This window comes from Cyrtonyx montezumae, unplaced genomic scaffold (assembly GCF_038088225.1).
Source record: "Cyrtonyx montezumae isolate F1298 unplaced genomic scaffold, pur_monq_1.0 scaffold_24, whole genome shotgun sequence".
Lineage (NCBI taxonomy): Eukaryota > Metazoa > Chordata > Aves > Galliformes > Odontophoridae > Cyrtonyx > Cyrtonyx montezumae.
This window is the reverse complement of record NW_027071981.1, coordinates 9,610,906-9,621,020: the sequence shown is the minus strand read 5'-3', so window position 1 is coordinate 9,621,020 and position 10,115 is coordinate 9,610,906.

Below are 10,115 nucleotides of genomic sequence, written 5' to 3'. Positions count from 1 at the left end.
CATCAGAAAAAAGGTGGTTGTCTTCTAAACTGGCGTAGGGAAGTCTCAATATTGGCTAATCTAGTTTTATATAAGCTGTGTCAGACTAGAAATTACCAGCCAGATTAAAGAGGGTGAAGATGATTTTTTTTCAGATAGAGTTGGAGCCTAATGGAACTCTTGAATGAACTTGTCCCAAGAGGAGATTTCATTCTGCAGAAAATGACTGCTAATTGGACCTTGCTTCTTTTATGCACATCAATGTGGTTGTCCGCAGTTTCAAAGCTAAATGTTGCAAGTCTGAAATAGTATTTTTAAAATGTAGTTGTGATATATCAGTAAACATAACCAAGCTAGTGAGTTTAATAAGCCCATGTTTGAAGAACTTTAATGCAATGACCTTTTAAGTCAAAAGTTTCAAGGAAGCAGCTAATACACCTAACTGCAGTATTTACATTAGCCATGCAATGCAGTATTTACTGATCTTGGAGCCTCAGTAAATGAGCACCAGGCAAACAAAAAAAATCTTTTTTACACTAATCTTGTAAATGTGAAATTTTCTCCCCAAGTTAAGGCCTAAAAGTTAAGAGGCATGTGAATATAGGAGGTTATGCAGAAGATCTGTGATAATGTGTTATTCTGCTATTATTTATCAGAAACAGAAGCCAAATGGGATTGGAAAGGAAAAACAAACACAGAGTAGTGGCTGGAGCACAAGAATTTTTTTCTTGACTAAATGCAAATTTGGCAATACTGCGTGTGTGTTTTTCCTTGGTTGTTGTGGAGTTTATATCTATCATACAATGTGCCCTTTTAAAAGAGGGTCTACCAGAAGGGCAAAGTAGACATAACTTTTTGACTGTATTTCTGTACGTTTTGTGAGGAGTTGCGAATGTGACTAAATATTGGCAACTTCTTGTTTGCCTGTGAATTTCTTATCCCCTATTCAACCTTTTACTGTTTTGCTGCTGTTTTGACTATTAAAGATGTTTTGAGGGTGCTGAAATAGAAACGGATCTAATATTGCAATATATAGAAATGTAAGCTGCTGTATCTAAGTAGCACAGTCAGACTTGTTTCCATGCCTGACAAAGAACATGGAGGTGACCGTGGTCACATGTAGAGAGGTGCTTGGGAATCATCACTCTGAACAATTCAAATTGTTATTTTTAATTTTGGATAATCAACAAAGAGAAGAATTAAGTATGCGGTTTTATTTAACAGGATGCTTTGAAGAGGTATGGGATTCTTTGTGATTTATTCATGCTCTTTAAGATCAGAAGTGCTGAACCAAAAAAAAAAAAAAAAAGGTGGGGAATTCTGCTGGGAGGTGCCTGTTGAGAAACAAAGCAATATTGCTGCTATATGTAAATGCAGCTGAAGCAGGATATCTGTAACATCAGGGAAAAAGTCGTTGCTCAAATGTCTGTAGCGATATAGTTGATCTCTTCTTCAGAAATTAAATTATTCATTTTGTCCTTGATCAATTCCAGTTAACACATTTGTGGCTCACAACTATTCCTCTAAAACATAAAAGCAATTCACAGGGAAAAAATGTCACGCTTGGGGAAAAAGCATCAAGAAAATCCTGCTATGATGTCACCTTCTCCATCTTATTGTCCCTGCCGGGCATCTCTGAGATAACCCTTTCAACAACTTCAGCACAACAAGTTATTTAAGTTATCACTGCCTATCTCAGTACTTTTCTGCCGTATTAGGCATAAAATTTAAATAAGATAGGGAAAGAGGTATTGCAATGTGCTTTTGATTTGACTTGGTTAGTTGAACAGCAGTGGCCACAGTGCAGACTGTCAGGTGAAGCCTTAGGAGGGAGAGGTAGCAGCTCTGTCACCATATTCTAACATTCATATACTCCCTGATACACTCCCTGCTGTGAGTCTGCATCAAGAAGGTGAAGTTAGTAATAAAAAATTGCTGTATCTGCAAATGGAGTCAATTATTCTTGTAGTCCACACTGAAAGCAATTAGAATCTATTTGTGCTTAAAACTCTTCTTGTTTGAAGATCTGTGACTTTGTGACATGAGCCAATGTCACCAGCGTATGTACTGTGGCAAATGCTGAGCAGCGTGTCATTACCAAAGAGAAGCTTAGGCAGTGGGCAGCTTTCTAGTTCTGTTATTTTGGTAATATTTGCTTTTCTCTCTTTGATGGAGAGTACATGAAGAAAAGTGCTCTCTGGAACTTAATTTTCTGGTTTTTGTGGCACTTTGGTCACTTTTCAACCATCTGCAGCAACTTTTCATCTGGTATTTTTCATTCCCCTGACAGTTTCATGCAAATTCTTTGTTTTCAACATGTAGAAGCTGGTATATTTCTGCAGATGTTCCTACACAGAAACAAAGTCTTACTTTCTGTATGTGTGCTGGATACCAGCATATCTCCTATCGCCCCTGGGGCTGAACAGGACATCTCTTGTCTTGAGAGATGCTTCATAGGTACAGTATGGAAACATGCTATGTTCACTTACACATTAGTGCAAGGATATTTTCACAGTCTAGGGTTATAAAAGTCTGCTTGTCTGGGAAAACTAAACAGAAAATAAGTGTTTGTCTTAAATTACTGGTTAAACACTTGCTACTTTCCAAAAAATATATTTGAAAGCATAGCTTAAGATCCATACAGATGAAACTGAATGCTAAGCCATTTTTGGAGACACCCCAGTGTGTCCTGTACCAGTTCTTCTTCCATTCTATATTCATGCAGAGAAGGTCAAGCAGTGAATTAGCAAACAGCTTTTATGGTGCCAAAGACAACAACCTGCTTCAATACATTATCAAATAATAGACTATAAATTATGTAAGCACTAAAATGCCAAGCAGCGAACAGCATTTCCACTGCTAAATAGAATCACTGAATTCATTAGAAACTGCTAACCCTGATGTATTTATTTTGAGGAGAATGAGCATTAACTGTTTGTCACCTGACTTCTTTTTCTTTCTGCCTCTCTGTCAAATGTGCTTTTATTTTTTTTTTATCACATTCCCTCATTATGATATTATCTGTCAAGCCCTGTCTCTAGCATACAGGAGCTGCATTTTGATTAGTGCTTAAACCAGCTCCATAAGGTGGCAGACATCAAGACACCAGCTGAGGCAGCTCTACTGGGGCACCACTTGCTGCTGCAGCCTTTCCACTCTGGGCAGTGCACCTTTGCTGCTGTACCCTATGTGGTCACAGACACCTCTTGCAGAGCATATCTAGATCTTTCCCAAGGAGCACGCCATCTCTTTTCCTTTCAGAAGGTTTTCTTAAGTCTCCTTACAGAAGTACAGAACATAAATGAAAACACCAAGATGGATGTTCACCATTCAATGCACTGTATGGTCTGCACAAGAGTTTTTCTGATCTCTCCCACCAGAATGTCTCTTGCACTATCTGGAACATAAGTAAGCCAATGTGTGGCACAGGGCATTACGGTATTAGGGAAGTATATATAATCCTTTGCAAAACATTTTATATGGACTTTGGAGGAAGGTGTGTACAAATGCACTGAAGTGGAACTTATTATCTGTGAAAAGTTTTAAGCACTTGGGTTTCAGGGTGTCAAATCACCTTGTTGGTAATGTTCTGTATCCAAGTCAAGGGATGCTTTGAAAAGCTGAAACAGCTTTAAAAGGAGTGGTTTTTATATTCAAATGGTATTTAACAGAAGTTCCCAGAAGCTGTAGCCAGACAGTATTATGCTAATACAGTTGTTAGACATACAAGGACAAGTAGGTGTGACATATGCAAAATACCATTACGATTTATTGACAAAATGCTTCATAGGCTCAATGAGCTCAGTATAAATTAGGCTAAAAATAAACAAAAAACAAAGTCAATGTTTATGGATAAAATCTAAGGTCTAGCACAGCAGTTAGCCCCTGTGTAAGCTTGGCAGTAAGTAACAAAACAAGTAGTTTGAATATCAGGTACGTGGAAGGACTCAGAGGTGATTGCAGGAAAATTTGGTGGTTTGTATACTGTATGGATTGCTATCAGTATGTTATTTTACAGAGCCACTGAAATTCAGTAAAGTTTTTATCTAACGATAAAAAGAGTAAAGTTAAGGGTCTCATACCCAGTAATTGGGATGTATTTTGCCTCTGAACATTTTACTTGCTAAGCTTTATTCTTTCAGGGAATTCTGCTGTTTCTAAAAGTGTTTCTTTTCATGACCACCTACAGCTTTTAAGATAAACTAATTCTTCCAAACAAGAACGCTTTTTTTTTTTGCATTGTTATCTGGTTATTTCACTAAATACAGTAATTTTGTTAACGGCTTCAGAGCGAAGACAATTTTCAGATTAATTCCTCTTCCAGCCTGGAGAGGAAAAAAACAAATCTTTGTGTAAGAGAATGTAGGGCAGGGGACATTCACAGTGATGTTTCATTGCTGAAGTTTGCTCTGAGTCTTTGTACGCTCGTTATAATCTGCCAGTAATGTTGTTTAAGGCGTTGGTGGGTCAGTGTCTTAATTCTGCTTTCTTTGGTGAGGAAACTTGAGACAACAGAGAACCAAGGGACTGAAAGCTGACCTCAAATTATAGATGTTTGAAATTATTTTTCTCATCCTTTATTTAAGCTAAAGGAAAATACTTTGTAGGACTTCCTTCAAAACCAGAGGTGCCATCCTTTGCTAGTTGAAGCCAACCCTAACTAAGGGCTATTCTCAATCAAGTATCCAAGTTTAAGCATGAGTTTTCATTGTGATATGCTTGAAACAATTCAGATGCATAAACAGGTACTTATGTGGCAAGCAATAATTTCAGTTCTTTTTAATGAACCACTGTCCTTGTGTGATTCTGGAGGCAGTATAAATACCTAACTCAAGATCTAACTACTAGAAAGTTTCTTCAATTTCCAGAATTATCAGTATTGGCATGTTTCAGTATCCTTCTATCTAGCTTATATACATGATGGTATATGTATGAGAAAGATCTTTGGAGATGAGTGTGAAATAGCATCCAATCTACGTAGCAGAAGGCCCTCAGCTACTGAGAAAAGCTTATACTATTTCTTCTTTCTTGTCTGCTTAGCAACCTCAAATCTTCAGTCTTCCAAGTAGTTGTTCAATCCTTCCTTGAGTAGGTATCCACCCTTGTATCTGCTGTGAAATTTAAGGAGGGAATATGTCAGTCCTGTGTTTTGACTTAAAACAACAACAACAAAAAAAAACCTGCTTGGTTTAACTCTTTCTGGCACTAAGGTGCCACTTAACTCTTTGAGTGGAAAAGGTGGTTAAAACGAAGTTGACTTGCATCCATCATTTCTAAACTAATCCTTATTTTTTAGACTCAGACTAAATTTTTCTATATTTGTTTTTTTCTTGTTATAGCCTCTTTACTTTGGCTCCTGTGTTTCAGCTAGTTTATTTTTCCAGGTCAGCATTATCTTCTTTTTCCCATAACCCTTTGGTTTCCTTAAAAGACTTTGATGGGGAACTCAGTCAAAAGCCTTTTGGAAATTTAAAGAGGCTGTGTTATCTAGATATTTTCTGCACAACTGTTGACCATTTCAGAGCATTCCAGAGGCTCTGAAGGACATTTTTCCATATTCTGTACCTGCGTTCTTCAGTTTGGTTTCCTGTAATTTGCTCAGGGATGCCGTCGTGATCAAAGTCATGTTTGATTTCTTCAAGGTCTCTCTGGGTCCTTTTCATTATAATTTACATCAGACCCACCTCCAGACTGGAGAATTCTTTAAGTGGATACTTCTAAATAGCTATTAGTAACTCAACTATTTGATTCTGGAGTTCACTTAGCCTGCAGCTGCTGTTTAGTTCTCCCAGTTGGTTACCACTCACCTGGAGCTTAGGATAACCAGTGCAATTTTCTGTTCTTTCAGCCTACCTGATTAGCCACAAAGCAGTCACTGAGTTCATTGGGAAGCTAGTTAGAGGTGCAACCTATAGAGATCCTTACTGCTAGATGGGCCATGAATGTAGCCCAGTGTGGCCAGTTCCCCCTCTGTGAACATCTAATTGTCAGATATACCCAGAAATTCGAATTAAGTTTCTTGAGCCAGACATATTCTACAAGTTTCTCCCCAGTCCTCTTCTTTGTCCTGCTGCTGGGAATATGCTGTGTTGTCCTCTGTTGAATCACTTGGAGGCAAAGAAAAAAAAGGATAAACCAGAAGTTATTTACAGATGTGAGGCTTAACTTTGGTGCTGTCACCTTCTTATGTGGTAGAAATGTCACCTCCTACGCACACTGGAGAAAACACCCCACAACAGCTGTGGTTTGTCAGTGAGGAAAGTCAGAGTTTGCAGTAGGATGTGCAAGTGTGAATCTTGGCCATGATCAGACCTGGGGACTGGAGCTGGCATACTTCCTGTCCATAGGCTGCATGACTTCACAGTGCTTTGTCAGCTGATGCCAGCACTAGATTTGGCCAACTCTCTTGTTTGAAGGGTAAATTTGAACTGAGTTTTTGTTTCTTCCCAAACCATCATCTTGTAAAATGTGGTGGCTCATGTAGATTGGTTGTTGCTCATCCGTTTTTAGTCACTGTGTTTAGTGTTATGCTAGTATGGCGGAGTGGCATAACCACCGTGCAGAGGCTAAAGGTTTTATTTACTTTGAGTTGCTTTTTCCCCTAAAGTGTCTTTTTTTTTCAGTCATTTTCTGTCTCACTCAAAGCTCAGTCCTCTTCTCACACTTCAGTGTCGCTATGAGCATTTGTTAAAATGGTAAAATCACTTCTATAATCCGCTTGAATTAAGATATATCAGCATGATTGGTGGCTTAATGGTTCAACTAAAAGTACCCTAATCAGCTCTTGGGTAACACACAAGGTAAGAATATTTCCCTGTCTGCTGTAGTACCTGAGGTCCCTGCTGGCAGTTATTATTGAAGTTTACTTCCATACTTCATTTGCCAGATAATGCCATGCAATTAGGCCTTATGAGTAAGCAATGAGAGAACCATTGGTGGTAGGTGGACAGTTGGACAGGATGATCTTGTAGTTCTTTTCCAAACTTGATGATTCTACGGTTCAACTGAAAGCTCTCTATAAAAGCTGAGATCTTAGAGCCCAGCAGCATAGCCTTACAGCACCCTCTTAGATATGTTGCATTTTAACTTCTCTGTTGCTGCTCTGATCCAGAGACAAGCTGTTTATCCAGTCTGCTGCAGTCCAAACCTTCAATACTTGTGCACTGTGGTCAGGGGAAATACAACTTGGCTCCTTCTTACTTTTATTCCTTCACACCCTATAACATTAGTTATATCTCATTGGTATTTTTCAATTTCTTTTATTGTCACATTCATCTTCAACTGGTATAAATAATGTGTCATCATGAACTCAATGGATCTGTTATTAGAATCAGGGCTGCTTCATGGTTTTTGCACAGAGAATGAAATGTTCATAGGACTGTGGAGGATAGCACAGAAATAGAAAACCCTGCAAGTCTGGTGAATGTCAGTACATTTTGAGAAGAAATCTTCACTGTCCCATATGGCTTCACTGCTGTGCATAGAAGGGTGGATGGCATAAAACAGTCTCCAACAGTAGCCCCAAAGCTGAGCAGATGGAAACTGCTTTGGTCGCACAGAGTAGACAACAAGCATAGTTGGCTTCCAAGGGCAGAACTGCAAGCCCTGGTTTAATGTGTTATGCTGGAGTGGGGTGGGGTATCTCTAACAATTCAAGAAGAATTATTATTTTCAGCTGTCTTGCACTTGGTAAGAGAGCATTCATACATTGCCAGGAGTATTTTCTAACTTTCCAACTCCCAAAGCTGTTGTGGTCTGTGAGGGTGCAAAGCAATTTTCTCCTGTTTTGTTTTCAAACAAGCAATAAAAGTCTTCCTGAGGCTGTGAACACAGTGCTTTCTCTTGAAGGACACACCACACATTGTTTTGCAAACAGACACAAAGTCACTTTGCCCACATACCAGGCTAAGTTATGTGAGCAAGTTGATCTTTAGGGTCCCTTGCAACCTAAGCCATTCTAAGATTGGTTCATTGGACTGTTGTGCCCAACCTGTTGTCAGTTTAGTCCAAAAGGTGCTATTTTTTTCCTCTTGGCCAGATGTAACACAATAGGATATGTCATTAGTTGATAAATTATATCATACTAAACAATTTTGTGTGAGTCAAAAGGATAAGGAAAATTGCAGCAGAGGTATGAAAAATGAAATGTGTTGGTGGAGCATGGCTTTAATTTCTGCTTTGAATTTACAGTGTTCAATGGATTTTAACTTTAGTGGAAATATGTAATGCTTTTCTCCTTTGACCCTTCAGTGTTATCACAAGGGTGGCAGAAACCTGGAGATTCTTTTTGAGTTGAAAACATGCAATCTATTAAGAAGAGTAATACAAATCTATTAGCAACTTTTATTTTTCCCATACAGGTGAGGATGTTCTGGTGCACTGGTCAGGTTTAATTTGCATAGTATCATGTGCTATGTAAACATCAGGTGTAGTAAAAACAAACAAAGGAAAATTGAGGAGTTACCTGGGATGTGAGTAGGAACCTTAGCAGATCTCTGACCTTCCCCAGGCTTCCCAACAGATACCAGTGAGTTTCCACATGCACAAGTAACCAAGTTTCAGCTGGATGTGCAGGAAAGCACAGGGTACATCTCAAAAGCTTTCCTGACCCTAAACTAGCCAAGTGCTAGAGGTCTTTCTACGCACAGAAGCGTGAACAAAAATGCATATTAGAATAGTGAGGAGCTTTGAAAACATGGTAATGAAGGCTATAAAAGTATCTGAGCTAGATGGAGAAGATTTTTTTCTGTCACTTGTAAAATCTCATTAGTCTACCTTCATTCTTTTCATTAAGAGCAACAGCAGGACCTCATTCTCCTCCTCCTTTCACAGAGCTGTGCCTGATCTCCTTGGCATGTGCTGAGAGCACTTACAGGCAGATAAAGAATGAGGGGCTCCTCTCTGCCACTTTCTATACAATAATCTGCTTTGTGGCAGAAGTCTTGGATTTTTTTCTTTTTTTTTTTTCCTTTCTATTTGAATAGAGGGAGAAACTATTCCAATTAAGCATGTTGCGTTGGTTATTCTTATAGTACTAATCCAAGCTGCTTCCCATTTAAACATGCCCAGCTTTCTTTTCAATTTGCTTGCACTTAATATTTTAGTGATGACTGGCAAACCTTCACTCCAAAAATCACCCTTTTAATATCAGTGAGCCTGTTTGTGGGTGAGGGGGAAAAAGTACTGCTCAACAGCAGCTGAAGAATCCTTGCAGGAAGAGTGAAAAAGGAAAATGGCTGCAAGAGGTCCAAACAGTGTTGAGAGCTCTACATCAGTCAGTTACTGGAGTAAGGTTTGGGAGGGGATCCTGCTGTAAAAGGATCAGTATTAAAACCCTTGGTTGCCTTTCTAGAGAGGCTTAAAACAAAGGTGTAATATTTGTTCTCATTATGTAGTGTTTAAAAAAAAAAAGAACCAACAAAACATAAAAAAAAAACTGTGATTCTTTGGCTCCTAATTAACACCTCAGGCAGCTTATTTAGCATACCTGTTGTGAAGGTAAGAAGCAGCACTGCACTGTAACACTTGCAGCATAATTGTGTCACATCTTTGCCTTCCGCTATCAATATTAATAACCTACACTAATTGCACAATGCTTTCTTTTTTTTCCCTCTTTTTCCAAACCCGCGATGGGGATTAGTTATTTGCATCTTCTTCAGAGGCCTTAACAGATGTTAATTTGTATTCTTGACTGTGTTTTTTCCTATTGTATCAAGTGTCAGAGTAAGATGTATTTCCTAGAATATCTAGTGTCTTTCATGTATCAATCAGGGCTGAGCTCTTCCTTTTCTCATGCAGAGTTGGTTTCTCCTAAGATTTATGAGGTCAGCAACAGAGAAGGTAACTTTTATACCTTGTGGCATGGCTTGGAAACAAAGACATCAGTAGAAGGTTAAGTGACCTGTGGTATACTGTCAAGATTTTCTATTTCAGACTTCTTTAATGTATTTTGGTGCCTGAGATGCTCATCCAGTTTGGGAGAGCTTCAGGTTGCCCTAGCCAAACAAGAGGCTGTCAATGATGTCTGTGGGCAGACTGCAGATATTAGGGGATTAAGCAAGTTTTCTCTTTATGCATGGTTCAGTGTGTCAGTCTCCAAAGTCCCTTGCATGTGCTCCACCAGGCAGCTCTCTTTC